The sequence below is a fragment of the Dipodomys merriami genome, unplaced genomic scaffold (assembly GCF_024711535.1).
Source record: "Dipodomys merriami isolate MVZ:Mamm:240054 unplaced genomic scaffold, mDipMer1.0.p SCAF_32, whole genome shotgun sequence".
Lineage (NCBI taxonomy): Eukaryota > Metazoa > Chordata > Mammalia > Rodentia > Heteromyidae > Dipodomys > Dipodomys merriami.
The window spans coordinates 19,082,543-19,099,209 of record NW_027204715.1 but is presented as its reverse complement, the minus strand read 5'-3'; positions in this window follow the sequence as shown (position 1 = coordinate 19,099,209).

The window sequence follows — 16,667 nt, the reverse complement described above, 5'->3', positions numbered from 1 at the left end:
TAGTGAAGTTTGGAATGTACTTCCTTTATGGCTAATGATACCTAGTATTTTTTATGTATTTAACACCATTTGAAGTGTTTTATTCTGAGGCTATTTTAAAGGGTGAAAAACAATTATGTGTTCAGGTCCCTATCAATTATAATCATGCTTCAATACCTCTGTGCAAACTACATTTTCTCTTTGAAAAGTTTATCTAATTTTTTCATTCTCATCTTAACATCATCTAGAAATTAAGTTGAATGGAGATGTGTATCATCTGTTCTTTGGAGAAGAGTGAGTATACTTCTGCATTATATGATTTCAGCCTGGTTGAATTAAGGAAGGATATATTGACTCAGAACAGATTTATGTTAAGTTAGATGACAGAACATCACTACATATGAGAACTGAGAAAAGCTGACGTGGAAATGCATCACAATCTTCTTTGTGTGTGTGTGTGTGTGTGTGTGTGATGTGAAATATGCATACCAAATATTGAATATCTACAATAGAGCAGGTTGTAGTCCTATATACTTGACCATATAACTTGTATTTTATGAGGTGTTAATGAGAGAATAGGATTATTGAGAGAGTATGAACTATTTGTAAATTTTAAGATTCAGTAAAATCTATTTCATTAGAATTTGAAATTTTAAAAGTTTGGGAGGTTTTCTTTGTTAGGAACAAATACTTCAGTATATATGATAAAGCATTTGTGTTGCTCTGAATTTAGGAAAGTATAGACAGTGATGTAAAATGCACTTCACAGTAGTGTGTAAAGGTTTTATTCAGTGCAATAGGCATTGGAACATGCAGCTATTAATAATACTCCTAAATACTAGACGTGGTTTATGGACAAGCTGAAGTAAGTATATAAATAAAGTTTAAAAAACTTGTCTTATATAATTTTATCCACAACTCTAAATTTTCCCCATTAGGTCTGATTTTAGATAAGGTATGATTTAAAAAGTGTATGTAGATACAAATGTTGTTTGAAACTTTTCAGAAAAAAATAGCTATGGTTTTGTTTTCCTCTTTTCTCTTTTCTTTCCTTTCTTTTATTATGTTCTTTTTTTTCTTTTTTCACAAATCTACAAGCCTTTATTTATTTATTTATTTATTGAGACTGGGACTTGAACTTGGAACCTGATGCTTTCACTCATTACTGCTCTACCAAGCCACACCTCCAATCCCAAGCTCTTTAATTATTAACTGGTTCTACTTGTGTAACCAGCACCCAGAACAAGAAATAGAATGTTACAAGCATTCCAGAAGCTTCTTCATTACCTCTCTCAGTCAGTGCAGCAGTTTTCATTGACTAAGAGCCTATACATGTTGCGTCTGTACTCTCTCTAAGGGGTAAAGGTTTTGTCAGGAGGAATGTGGTTTTATTGTTGTGTTACATTTAATTTTCCTTTTCTTTTCTTTTCTTTTCTTTTTTAGTATTGAACCCAAGGCTTCATACTTGGTAGGCTTGAATTGTGGTCTGGAACACATATCATTATGTTTAAACATTCTTAAAAATTCTTGGCATAACAAATTAATCATTTTTCTTTCTCTCACTTTTACTCTCATTTCCTAAACTCCACTTTGGCTAGATTCAAGTTTGAAAATCCAGTCAATGCATTTAATTTTTGAGAGTTTTAGATATGAGAGTTATAGGATAGATGTGATAATTGGGTACTGTACACACATATATATGAAAATGTCATAATGAAACCCATTATTTGTACAATTATATGATTCAAATATTAGTTTTACAATCATTTTCCCTTCAAAAACATTGGGTAATAGTTGATGTTGATAGAAGTATGAGGATCTGCCCACTCACTACCAAATTCAGTCAATTAAGATGAACACAATGCATGCTTTCATCAAGCAATAGATTATCATAATCTCCTGAACTGTATGCCAATGAAGATGAAGAATCTGTTTCAGGAAAAAGGGAAAAAGAATATACCAAGTGTCATGAAGCAGATCTGTGAGTCTCCATGAGAGTAATATATGAGTTCCAAACTCAGCATTAGAGATTAGCCAGTGAAGTGCAATGGAAGGCATGTAGTCATCGTTTGGATCCCTTACTTCATATATTCATGCACTTGTCAAGTGTTGCGTAGTCATCCCTCATGCACGTTATTTTATAGTTGCATTTTAATTCATAGTTTGAAGACTTTTAAATCGATGGCATATTGTCTATTAAATAAATGTTGAAATATCAATTAAATTCAGAGTTCTCAAAGCCCTTGTGTTTCCAAATTGCAGAAGAGAAAAAAAGTTTATCCTCCTCTTTGCTGAGTGGAAGTCATATCTCATCTAGATTGTTTGTTGCAGAGTATAACCGCAGCACAGTGGGATTTGCAGACATTTAAAGAGGAACGATAGCATCTTAGGAAAGGCAATTTCACAAAAGATTAAAAGGGACAAATGCAGCAATGACAAATAATTATAATAATAACAATGATAATTTAGTAATAATGATAATGCTAATGATAATTATGGTAATAGCAGTTTCTGTTTATTGTGCAGTATGTGAGTCTGGCATTTTGCAAGGCCATTCACACAGGTTATCTGATTTAATTATCAGAGTAGCACTGTGCAATAGCTATTATTGTCATCATTTTGTATATGAGAAAACTAAATCTCAAAGTAGTGAACTAGGTTTTCTAAGATAACATAGCAGATTCAGGAAGTAAGTCACACAGGAGCATGCAACCCTGAAGTATCTACTCCTAGAGGGAAGATAGAGACGCCTGAATGACCACTTGGAGGTTAGAGAAAGCCTTACCAAACTTATAAGAAATATACTGATGTATTTTTAAACAAAACATTAAAATAATGAGAATTTGGAATTGAGTTATCATTTTCCATCCATATAGTAGACAAGATAACAATCTTTAACTTATTTTCTGTATCAAAATAATTTTCTTACTTGAACAACTAGTAAATTTTGTCTTCTCTATGCATTAAGAATGGGAACTAAGAAGAAATGTGTTATTTTTTAAAGAACAACACATATAATTATAATTTTTCATTGACTGTGGAAATATTTCACCATAAAACTTAGTACCTTACTAAGAATTTATCCCATTAAAGTATGAGTCTGAATCATATGATTACTTTACATAAGATAAGAAAACTACCTTTATTGAAAAAAAGAAATGTACACATGAAATAACTATTCTTTTTAAAATTTCACTTATATTTATTAATAAATTGTCTTCATCATCACTAAGCATTATCTCCTTATGTCATATTTGTATTCCTATAAGCTTATTTCTTTTACAATTTACTTACTTTTTATTGTCAAAGTGATGTACAGAGGTATTACAGTTACATAAGTAAGGTAATAAGTATATTTCTCAAACATGTTACCCATTCCCTCATTTTGAAATAACTATTCATTTCTGTCTCTCAATGTTTAAATTCTAGCTTTAAAGGCCATGATAATACATAACTAATGCATTTCTATAATCGTTTTGTTACAGGAAGGTATTTATTAAATTTGATATTTATGTCTTCTTATGATCTAAACTTACTTTACATAAGAAGTGAATTTGCAAAAATTATTAGGACTGCACCATTTAATAGAATTTTAATAGAAATTGTTATGTATTAATGTATTTTGTCATGATTGACTCAATAAATCACTTGTGTGAGCTCTTTTTGGAATTGCTAACACTGAGAAAAGAAGAGAGAGAATTACCCCTGAGTAAAAAAAAAATCTTATTTACAACATACAATGAATTCAATTCTTTTCTGGAAGCCTACCACTGTTTATTTATTTATTTATTCATGTACATGAGCTCGATTTTATAACAGTAGTTTTCATGTCCATATCAGAAACATCCTTCTAATTATCAAAGAAATTCAGAAAGGTCAATTTCATTTGACCAGAGATTCTACTAGAAAAGAGAGTGGGATGTAATATTAAATGTTATTAATTTGTTATTAGGAGATAAAAGAAGGAAGTGAGAAACTCATAAGGGAACTAAAAGATACTTGTCAATGATTAATCAGTCTTAATTGCAGTCAATGGTTATTGTTCACATAGGGGCATTAGGAGAAATCTATGTCTATTACTTTCATTAAGAATATTAAGCCTTTCCAAAATGACTAAGAAATCCTGATTTCAAATGGAAATTTTTCCTTGAGGTTAGGCTGTGCGTCATTGTTTGCCAATGAATTCTTGAATTCCTAAAAGTGTGTGAAATACAAATGATGAAATGTTAACTATTTATATAAAAATTTTATTTAAGAAATTAAGAAACAAAGATAAGCAAATAAAGTATAAAATAACCTTTTAAACAAATATGATTAGTTTCAATATTTGTCAAATATCATCTCTAAACAATGTACTATTATATCAAGTGTTCAGTTTTTTATTTTTCTTTATTTTTCTTTATTTACTTTTGTCAGTTGTGGGGCCTGAACTCTTGGCTTGGGCACGCTGTCCCTCAGCTTTTCAGCTCATGGCTAGTGCTCTACCACTTGAGCCATAGCATCACTTCTGGCTTTTTCAATTTATGTTGTGCTGAGGAATTGAACCCAGGGCCTCATGCATGCTAAGCAAGCACTCTACCACTGAGCCACCTTCCCAGCCCCTCAAATGTTCAATTTTACCCTAGATTCTGGTTAAACAGGGATTAAGAAAACTTGAAAACTAAAATAAAAAGAACTCCCTGGCTTTTCTCCACTCACCACTCAGTCCCTTAGAAAATCCTCCTTTTGCAAAAATCAAGTCATGTTTTTCCATCTCTTTTTGATCCTAACATATTTTTAAGGTTTGTCTGCATTTCAGAAAATTAATGTAGTAATATGATTCATCATTGAATACATAATATTCAATTCATTACTGATGGTGACATGGGAGACTCAGCTCTTTCCTCAGGGAGAATGTGTTACCCTCTACAGAAGCATTTCAATCTCTAACATAGTCTGTTTCAGCCGCAGAGAACTCTGCGGAAGATCCTTATTCCTGACACAATTCATACATGGTTACTGAGAATGACAAGTATTACATAAACCCCACTATTTCAAACAAATCTGGACAATTCTGGTGTTCTTTTTTTAATGGGATCTTTGTGGTATTGCCCATGGTAGTTTCAAGTTCAAAGGCTCAGCCTTCCTACTTGCTTAGATTCTAGGCATGAACCATCTTGCTCAGCTTGATGGGCTGTCTCTATGTCTCCTTGGGATACTTGCAGGTGGAATTTGACTCTGATCAATCCATACTCTTTCTCTTTCATTCACAGGAATTAATTCCTAATCAACATCTTGAACTTGAAATTCTATCTCAATATCTTTCTTTGGAGAATGCAACTTGACAGACCATTGTAGAAAAACATGTAAACCAAATGGGATATTTATAAACCTAACAATTTAAGGAGTCTTCTGGTAGTTGCTTGTGTCATCTTCAGTGATTTGCTATTTTACATGGGTTCTACTAGAAACATAATGGTACATTCCTCTGCGTCATATATATTTAGGAGCAGGAATGCTGGACAAAGGGGTATTTGCTTTGCTTTAATAAACATTTAGCAATAAACAGTTTATCAATTTACTACCATTGTATGAGATTTTAAGTTTTTCAACTAATCCACCAATATTAGTTATGTTTTGTAGCCTTTTAATGATTGTGTGGTGCTTTTTCACTGAGTTTTATGAACATTTCTCTGAGGTAAAATGGAGTACAGTAGGTTTTCAAGTGCTTTGGGTGATTGAACATTCTTATATCCTGTTTGTTTGTTTGTATGTGTGTGTCATTGGTCACTAAAGCATTTGGACAATTTTAATTAAGCTGACTGTTTTCTTCTTATTGATTTTAGATTCCATCATTTTTTCTGCATGTAAATATCTTTCCAAATACGTTTATTGTAATGCCATCTTTGAATTTTCACTTACTTTTACATTCCCACAATGATGATTTTGATTAACAGTAGTTCTTGATTTTAATTGGATTCAATAAAAATTTTTTCTGTATGGTATTGGTATTTATGTTTACTTTAACAAATGTTTCTTATGCAAGGCAATGGTGGTATTTGCTCTGTTTCCTACAAAATGGAGAACGTTTAGTCCTCCACACACTGTATGATAGATATGGAAATCAAGTGGATCCAGTGTCATCTATTCATAATTCTTACCCTTGCTTTGCAATATAATTGTTCTTGTTTGTAGCTTTCAAGGTTGGATGATTGAATTTTTTTTTTGGGGGGGGGGTGGTCGTGTGGCTTGAACGCTGGGCCTGGGTGCTGTCCCAGAGCTCTTGAGCTGAAGATGAGCGCTCTACCGCTTGAGCCACAGCGCCACTTCTGGTTTTCTGTGGTTCATTGGAGATAAGAGTCTCACGGACTTTCCTGCCCAGGCTGGCTTTGACCCTCGATCCTCAGATCTCAGCCTTCTGAGTAACTAGGATTACAGGCTTGAGCCATCGGGGGCCGGCTGATTGATTTATTTTTATCATTGTACTATAACTTAGTGTGTAACTATATATTCCAACATCAAATTATGCTAGTGTTTAGTTGTTTTAGAAAAAAAACATATTTTGGTTTCTCTCAGATATTTTTATTTATTTATAAATTACAATCAACTTTTGAAGTTCAAGAAAGAGCTGGTAGTGATTGGCTTTTGTTCTTCTGTTTTGGTAGTAACAAGGCTTGAACTCAAGGCCAGGCCTTCATGTTTATTAGGCTGATGCTTTACCATTTGAACCACAACTCCAATATTATTTCTGCTGGCTGTTTTTGAGATAGCACCTTGATAACTATTCTTGCCTTGGCTGGCCTGAAGCTGATCTTAGACTCTGTCAGTTATAGGTAGGATGACAGGCAGGAGCCACAGGTGGTGGTGTAAATGGTATTGTAAATTGCAAACATATGGAAAAAAAATTATGTTGTATAATTACAACCTTTGAATGCTTGAAAATTGCTTATTTTGTCATTTATTTAAATTAATGTTTATTAGTTTTTTACCTATAAATTAGAGATTAAATGTATTTCCTAGGTCTCTTGTTGATTTTAATGCTTCCACTGATGTGATAGTTTGGAATAAATATTGCCCATCTTAATACATTGACCCTGTATCTCAGGATTGCTGAATTGAAGTTTGCTTCGTGTGTGTTTGTGTGTGTGTGTGTGTGTGTGTGTGTGTGTGTGTGTGTGTGTGTGTGTGTGTGTATGTGTTTATGTGTGTGTGCATGTGCTCACAAACACTAGTCATATGACTTGAATCAGGGCCTGGACACTGTCTCTGAGCTTTTGTGCTCAAGGATAACATTCTACCTCTTGAGCCTCAATTCCACTTCTGGCTTTTTGGCAATTAATTGGAAGTAAGTCTCATTGAATTTCCTTCCTGAGAAGTCTTTAAACAACAATCCTTAGATCTCAGTCTCCTGTGTAGCTAGGAATATAAATGTGAGCCACAGGTGTCTGGCTTAAAGTATTATTTCTACAAATTTTCAAGTATTTGTATTTTCCACACATTATCATTTATTTGTAAATAGTAGGTCACTTATTTCCAGTACATGTGATTTTTAGTTCTCATTATTAGTTCTTAGGACAATTATGATATGAAGTACTGAAAGCAGAGTTCTTGTCTTTATGTCAATTTCAGAATGAAAGATTTTAATAATTCACAATTAAAGGTAATACTTAAGTTTTATTTATAGGTATTCTTAAACAGATTAGAGAAATTCCATTCTATTACAAATTGTTAAAACCTTGATTGTGAATGGTAACATAGCTCTCTCTATATAGTAATATCTCTCTCTATATATTATTATATATAGTATATATATGTATATATATACATATATATGTATATATATATATATATATATATATATATATATATATAGTTGGTTGTGCTACTTCAACTCTGAGCCTGGGCACTGTCCCTGAGCACTTCAGCAAGCATCCACAGCACCACTTCCAGTTTTCTGATTGTTTATTGGAGATGAGTCTTATGGACTTTCCTGTCCTGGCTGGCTTTGAACTGAAATCCTCAGTTTTCAGCCTCCTGAGTAGCTAGGATTACAGGCATGAGACACTGGTACCCAGCCAAATGGTTAATATTTTTAAGTACATATTTTTACTGTAACTATTGAGATGATTGCATGATTTTTTTCTGTTATCTGTTAACGACTTGGTCATATGTCGATGTGATTTAGCAGACATTATGTTGAGTCTTTATACTAAATTGTTGGATGTAGAAAGCTAGAATGTAGGGGCTGGGAAGGTGGCTCAGTGATAGAGTGCTTGTTTTGCCTGCCTGAGACCCTGGGTTCGATTCCTCAGCACCACATAAGCAAAAAAAAAAGCTGGAAATGGTGCTGTGGTTCAAGTGGTAGAGTGCTAGCCTTGAGCTGAAGAGCTGAGAGACAGTGCCCAGGCCCAGAGTTCAGGCCCCACGACCGGACCCCCCCCCCCAAAAAAAGCTAGAATGTAGAAAGGTAAATGTAGGAAGCTAGAAAGAGTTTTTCTTAAAAACTAGAGAAATCTAAATAAATTAAAACTCTATAATTTTCTTGAACCATTTAAGAGAGTTAGAGATCAATAACCTGATATCTAGGTTAGGACACTCCAATTAAGAATTTAAATAAGAGGAGTAGTGAATTAGATGAGTCACCTAAGAAAAGGCACTGGTCTCTGTATACGTGTTAATAAAAGAAAAAAAAAACAAAATAAAAACCCCAAATTCAGGTACTCATTTAAGCAGTGTCTTACAATTTATCTTACAGTTTAGAACATATGAAATCTTCAGATAATAAAAGTATTTTGCACTCACTCAGTACTTCTTTTCCATAAGCATTGACCAGACACTGAAAGGAAAGTTGAGGGGGAACGGTGGAGCAGGCAGTGCTGCTGTAGAAAGCATAGACATGGAGGTTCTGTGGGAAAGACACCAAACGAGCACCTTATCCTAGATACTTTTTCTTCTTCTTTAACTTCACTTTTTATGTAGAGTAAAAACCTGAAGCCACTGGAAGAGTGGCAGCAATTATGCCAAACACTGGATATATATTCTGACTCATTCTGGAAGAGAGTGATAGAAGAGATAGAATCAATAGGCATAGTTCTGTAAAATAAGGAAAAAATCTAAGCTATGATTTTATGTAATATCCATTAGAAGCAACTCTGATTGAAGAAATGCCCCACCAAGAACTGACACAGAAGCAAATTTGGGTCCTCTATGGAGGAGAGGGGGAAATGCTACTGAAAGTATTGCTCTGGAGCCTAAGCTGGCTGGTTTCCTCTGTGACTGAAGCTGGACAAAGGACGGAGGAGACACATCTCCTTTTCCTACCTGCCCAGCAAACATCTATATCAAGAACAGAAGCCTATTGTGTAGAGAGAGGAAAGAACAAAGAGGAAGACTCTGTGTGTGGCACAGGTAAGTAGAGATTGATACATTTGAAGGAAGAAAAGGAATCATGAAAGAACCCATCAATACAGCTCCCACTCTAGCGGGTGGAGTTAAAGATGTATGGCTTAGATGTTGATGGATATAGTGGAAAAGATATATAAGGAGATGACATATTAACAGAAAGATGGAAAATATATGGGCAAGTTATATGGGCCAATTAAAAACAAAACAAGAGAGCCAACATGACACCAGACATGACACTGGAGAGGAAAACACCATGGGCTGGGTGTATGGTATTAGTGGTCTTCATAGAAGACAAACACAATGAGAGCAAGATTCTTTTACTCAAAATATAGATCACTAGAAATCATCCAACATGTAATTGAAATAAAATTTCTATACAGGCACACATGCTTTTATTTCTCTATGTCTGGACTTTGAGGGGTGGAAAGAAAATAAGAAAAAAATACTTAGAGTGGTTGAAAATTACCTATAACAACCAACATGAAAGAACAGACCAATGAGCTTCAGATAATCCCAACTACAATAGAAATGAAATAAAAACAATAGCAATGTGAAGATTACAGACAAAATCTTAAAGGCAATCAGAAATGCTGAAACATCAAATGATACACTCTCTGAGGAAGGGAACCAGGAAGCCTGTATTGTCCTTAGCAACATCTGCTCAGACCCGCTTTCCTTCTTTCTCACCCAGCTGGCTAGCCTACATTCTCACATGACGGGTCACTTTGGTGAGCCACTTCTTAGTCACAGGCCAGCATATATTCCAGAATGAGGCAAATATGAGGAATGAAGGCAATATGTATACATAGCACTTTCAGCTTCACCATATTGTGGTTACAGGTGACAGATGTTCCTGGTATTGATGGGGACCTCCCTGAGCCTTCAAGACTGCTAGCCAAGAGCTCTGCTACTTTACCACATCTAGCATTTTTTACTATAACCTCTCTGCCTCTGTTCTTTATCTGTTACCTTGAGGTCTTCTTGTTCTCTTTTGGCCATGTATGATGGTATTTTTTATTTTTTGCTGGAGAGTTAGGAGATATGCTCTTCAGTCCATCCTTCTCAGGAAAGAAATTTTTATTATCATTCTAATGTCTGAAATTATCATTCATTATCAATCTAATGTCTATGATCTATGTGGTGTGTGTCTCCAGTTTATTATACCCCTATATTTATTTATATTTAATATTTTTTACTCACAACTTAATTTCCTGGGTAGTTTTAATACAGATACAACTGAAAATTGGAAGACATTTTCTTTAAAAAATAATGTAGATAATTCTTAAGTTATTGTTTTCAGCCAGACTTTTTTCCATGTGCTCTCATCTGTACTTTTATTTATAGTGTATTGGGAAGCAATCATTAAGGGATTTACTTCTCAGTAATTAATTTAGCAAATGCCTCTAGGTAAAGCCAGTAAAGAAGTGGAGGGGGAGAGGATGGAAGAGGAATAAGCAACACAGCTGCAGTTCTGGGTGATGTCCGAGCTTCTACTCCAGCTATATAAATCACACCACACTTTTTTTCTTCCACGCTATGACAGTGTGATCTGGACATTTACTTCTGCATTCATCATTTATTGACGGAAGACTTCTTTGCTCACAGTGCTTGCTCAAATATATTCTCATACCTGGAGGGCAGTATCCTGAAGTGTTGCACCTGATGGCTTATCTGTAAAGCATGATCAAGGAGAAGGTCACTTAGAAAGGGAGTGAGGGGTCTGAGAGCTGCACTGGTCATTGATAATTTCCCCTTAAACCAATCTTAGCCATCCAACTACCTCTACAGTCACACAGTCTATGTCCACATCTAATTTCATTTATTTTGTATCTCTTTATGGAAAGTTGATAACTAAAATGCTAGAAGAAGCTTATTTTATGAATATTTTCTCATTCTTAAAATATATGGAGACCAATGATTTCAAAGACACTCATGTATTTGTAACTATAAATATTTACATAGTATGATAACTATTATTTAATAGGTATAAGACCATATATGTTTTTAATACAATACACATATATAAAGCTTGTAATAAATACCAATAAATCACAAATTATACTGTAATATTTTATCTATCATTGCCTAATAAGTTATCCAGTAATACTCTAATATTATCATTTAAAGAAAATTAATTTTATTTTAAATTAAATGAAATGCAAAAGCTAGAGGATTTGATAACATCTTTGAAGACAACAACTAGTTAGTATTAAAGTAAATTATTAATTGACAGGATTATGTAAATTTAGTCAACAATTCTATCTACATCTTCCTAAATTCCAAATCTCCATTGTCACAAATGGTCACTTCCTGAAATCCAAACAATGAGGTTGTTTGGTTGGTGGTGAAGGAGGGTGAAACATAGGAATCAATGACAAAAAAATACAATGGCCTTTAAGACAGAAATAGGTTGGTTTATTTTAACTAGAATAAAACTACTTTTTAGTTTACTGAATAACTTGTATTATTTATGATGTTCAAGTTTCCTTTGAGTTTTTTGAAATAAAAGCAGTAGGATTTACTGCTGGTATTAAAATTCTGTAGCCTACTTGGAGTACAATTTGATAACTCAATTGTAAATATGGGAATTTTCCTAAGAAGATAGAAATCACTGAGAATTTAACTGAATTTCAGAAAACTATGGAAACTTTTAATTTTAAAAGTAGGCCAAGAATGTCTCAAGATTAGATTTTAATAAAAGACTGCAAATGCCATATTCCTCTAAATTTTGATAGTTAGCAAAACTATAGGAATCTGAAAATGAAGAATAATTTCAAATAAAGCTATCTGATTATTTGAGAAAGTATAAGTAAAGGAAGTCTTGCTCTGAATATATTTAAACTTCTTGGGAAGAAATTTATTTTATACATACTGTCTATGTCTATATATTTCTGGTTATTACTGAATATTTCTCTTCATAAGGGAGAAATAAAGTTATCAGCTTTTCAAATGCTGATTTACACTCATTTACATGATTTAAGCCTGTCTCAGATTAATAAATCCCTAAATTTCTCAAATGGTGATGACCCAGTCCAATTCATTCAAACAATAATAAAAAAAAAATGTGGACTTTTCTACTCTTTAGTTTTTTAGACTTTGGATATAAGAGATGAAGATATTTACAAACAAAAATACCTTGGTTATTTATGCTGACAATGACCCCATCAGTAGGAATATTAAGCATTTTACCACCACTACTTTAATCATAAACGTGCTGGCTTGAGCTAGTTAATTCTGGTAGCAAATCAAAAACATTTGAATTTTCAATATTTTTCCCATGAATGATCATCTCAAGTCCTTTCCTGGGCCCTTCCACAGTTCATCTAATAAAATATTACAATCTCATTATTTATTTCAGATGACTGAGAGCTCTGTCTAATAATTGTGAAGAGAATGTAACAACGTGTGGCAGAGACACTGGTGCTAAAATACCTCACAAAGTAAGAGATCCATTCTAAAATGCAAAAGTTGTATGTGTTAAATTTTAACCAAGTTTGTAGGAAATGAAACACTCTTACCTTTATTGGTTATGGAGAAACAGAGAAGGATAGATTTTATAGGAATTTGCATTGATGGTCATGTTGAAAAGCTGCCTTTGATTTAAGAAGAGAAGAAGAAAATCTCTTGTTTTTTTCCCCACCAGTCTCCCCTTTCATTGCCAAAGAAAATTTCTGCAAATATAACATCCAAGAAAACTCAAATCATTTGCTTATCAATTGAAAAGAAGATATATAAAACAAGTTTCCATCATACGGGAAGAGGTGGATAAAACTTTCATAAAATTTACCAAAATAAATGAACAAAAGAGAAAATTATAAACAAAAAAATTGAGTGCAGGAAAAAGAGAAATTGTTCCTTCAGGAAATTTTTAAAGCAAAAATTTTATTAATAATGAAGAGACCATGAAAGAAAATCAAGGTTGAAATGCAAGCTATGTGAAATAAAAAAACTGGGAAAAAGTACTTCAAGAGAAAAGAAATCAAAAGAATAAGAAGTATTTATATAAAAAGAACATGGAAAGGAAAAGAATAAACAATAATCTGAAGACTTGAGACACAATATCTATTAAGTCCAAAGAAGGAAATTAATAGCTAATTATTAGCTATTAATATCTAATTATAATTGATAGCTAAACATAATTTTTGGAAGATACTTTATAGAAGATATTCTTGGAAAATATTTTTATAGAAAAAAATGAATTATTGACTGGATTTCTTATTTGTTCTCTAAAAACTCCACAATGGGGATATTTTCATGAACAAGGATGACCTATATTTCTCACACCATTTTCCTGAAGTCTAGCCAATGGGAACAAAGATAAAGAGGCTAAGAATGCTCTTTCTTTTAAGGACTTGTGTATTTGTACTTGTATCATTGTCTTAAGCTAACTAGGAAAACTAGTCTGGCTCCTGAATGGTCTCTCCTGTGATGCATTAATAATATCTGTGCAAGGCTGTAACAAATATCATAAACCTGGAGGAAAGTAGTTGGGGGAGAATATGGTGAAAATTAGTGAGGAGAAGATGAAGAGCTTTCAGTAGATACTTTTATTGATGTTTGAATTTCCTTTTTTATTGTCAAGATGATGTACAGATGAGTTACAGTTAGATAAGTAAGGTAATAAGTAAATTTCTTGTCAAACTTGTTATCTCTTCCTTCATTTTTCTCCTACTTTCCCTTACACTCTCAAAATGTTTGTAAAGGGTCTGGGAAGGTAGCTCAGTGGTAGAGCGCTTGCCTTGCGTGCATGAGGCCCTGGGTTCGATTCCTCAGCACCACATAAGCAAAAAGAAAAAAGCTGGAAGTGGTGCTGTGGCTCAAGTGGTAGAGCGCTAGCTTTGAGCTGAAGAGCTGAGGGACAGCGCCCACGCCCAGAGTTCAGGCCCCACGACTGGACCCCCCCCCCAAAACAAGAGAAATGTAACTATAGTAAAATAGATTTTAAAAAAATGTTTGTAAAGTTTTAGTTATTGAACTCAAAACAAACCAGCAACACAGTATCATTAGCGTGTATAAAAGAGTAATAGATATTTATGCGATATTCATGGCACACATGAATGATGCAATTGTCCTTAGTATTTAGTTGTATCTAGTAACATCTAGTAGGAAAACAAAATGACTTTAAATTTTTCTCTTCAATTTACCATTTGAGTAAGTCCTCTCTTCTGTATTCCCATTTTGCTTTGATATATACATTCAATCAGAAAACATGAGGAAAAAGAAACATAAAATAATGGCATGTACTCTTTGAATCTTTGAAGTCCAATGTTGTGCTGTGTGACCATGTATTGGAACTGTGACAAGTGACTTTGTTTTGAACTCTCTGCTTTGGGCTAGCCATGTGAAGAAGATGAGCTGGGCTAATTGTCATTCTCCATAGGTTTGGCCATCAGGACAGTGGGAACAGATTGCAAAATCCTTTCAATTCTTTTATTAATGCAATGAGACTAACTGCATTGTTTTAACTTCTCAGTATTCCTTTCATTTTAGCAAGGAAAACAGATTAATCCCATATAAATTTGAGCACAGACATGTAAAGAGAACTAGACCATAATATTTTATCATCAGTTGCATGTATTTAAAATCTGTGCTGGTTATTTTATGTGATAATTTGGCTATGCAGTATTATATGGATATTAGTTCAAATAGCAGTCTGGCTGTTGCCAGGAAAGTATTGTTTAGATAAGATTAATGCTCACATGAGAGTTGAGTGTTAAGATTTAACTACTTTTCATTTTGTAGGTGAACCGCATTCAATCAGCTGAAGGTCTTGAGAGAAAACAAAGGACCCTTGAGCAAAAACAGAGACCCTCTGCAGACAGTATTTGCATTAGAGTTACAAAGTCAACTCTTAATTGTATCCTCAGTCTGCTATCCTATTCTTTAGATGCTGGCTTTGTACTTTCTATAATTATGTAAGCAATTTCATTAACATAAGTCTCTTACTCTGTCTTTTTATAAAACACATACTTTCTCATAAAAGCACATACTTTACATGTAGATATTGCATTGATTCTATATCTCTGGAAACTTCTTATATAATGTCCAAATATTTACATTGGATCAAGAGAGAAGAAAAAGGAGAAAAAGGAGGAGGAGGAGGAAAAGGAGGAGGAGGAAGAAGATAAGTAGGAGGAGGCCGACAAAGAAGAAGAAAGAATATGAGCAAAAACAAAGCTGAACTTTACGATATGATTTCTATAAATGAATATATTCTATTTTTTCAAGTCAGATTTTTATTTTTGTCTTCAATGTTAATGAATTGAAACGTTCTATATCCATATAAACAAAATAGCTCAAAGTCAATTAAATTTACCCCATTGTTGAGAAGAAGATAATTCACTTTTTAGAATTCTGTATCCTTGAAATGTGATCAGAGTTCTTGGAGTACTTCTGAGATCATTGAATGATCTGATATTTCAACTCCATCTCACTTCTAATACAACAAAAGCTACAACGGAAAAGATGGGGCTTGTTCTAACAATGTAGAGTTTTCTCTTAAACTCATGGGAAGAAGTGAAGAATTAAATAATACCTTAGGCCTCTTGTCTCCAAACATTATTTTTTTTGTAAGAAAGGCACATCTTTGGTTAGCATAATTTTTAGACTCAGAGAAACCTTGATTTTATTGCAAGGATTTTTAATAAAAATAAAATGACTTTTAGTTCTACTTAAGAAAGGTAGGATATTTTTGAAGAAAAGAGCTTAGGAAGGCTCTAGGGGAACCTTTCGTAGCTGCCAGTGAAGAATAGAAGTGTCGTTTTGCATTTAAAAAACCGTGATGATGGCTTTGCTGTGCAATTCACAAAACCTTTTCTGGCAGGGGAAAACTTTACTTGATTAAGTGGCACCAGGCACAGATGTATATCAAATTATAACTACAGCACCTACCAGAGAATTGTTCTTTGACATTAGGAAAAGCAGGTCCCTTAATATTGCGGTACGCAGTGTGCTTGCTTTTGAGTGGGAACACTTGGTAAGGACCCCAACATTAAACTCTGTCAGTTCCTGAATTGCAATTGTTTGCATGTTAATCAGTGTTTCCTAATAATAATCCAAAAGAAAGCTTGTTTTTATTTGTAAATGCTTTTCCTTTTGATGTCAATACATTCTTTCAGTACTAAAGGAATATGAACACCAGTATTAAATTCTATTCTCCCCATGGTATCTCAAGGCTACCATTATGGAGAAGAAACTAAATGGTTTGATGTAACACTATGTGCCCAAAGGAGAGTCTTTCTCCTTGTGGACAAAGAAGCCTAGCTATTGCATGTATTAATGACTACCTGGAAGACTTTGTAAAT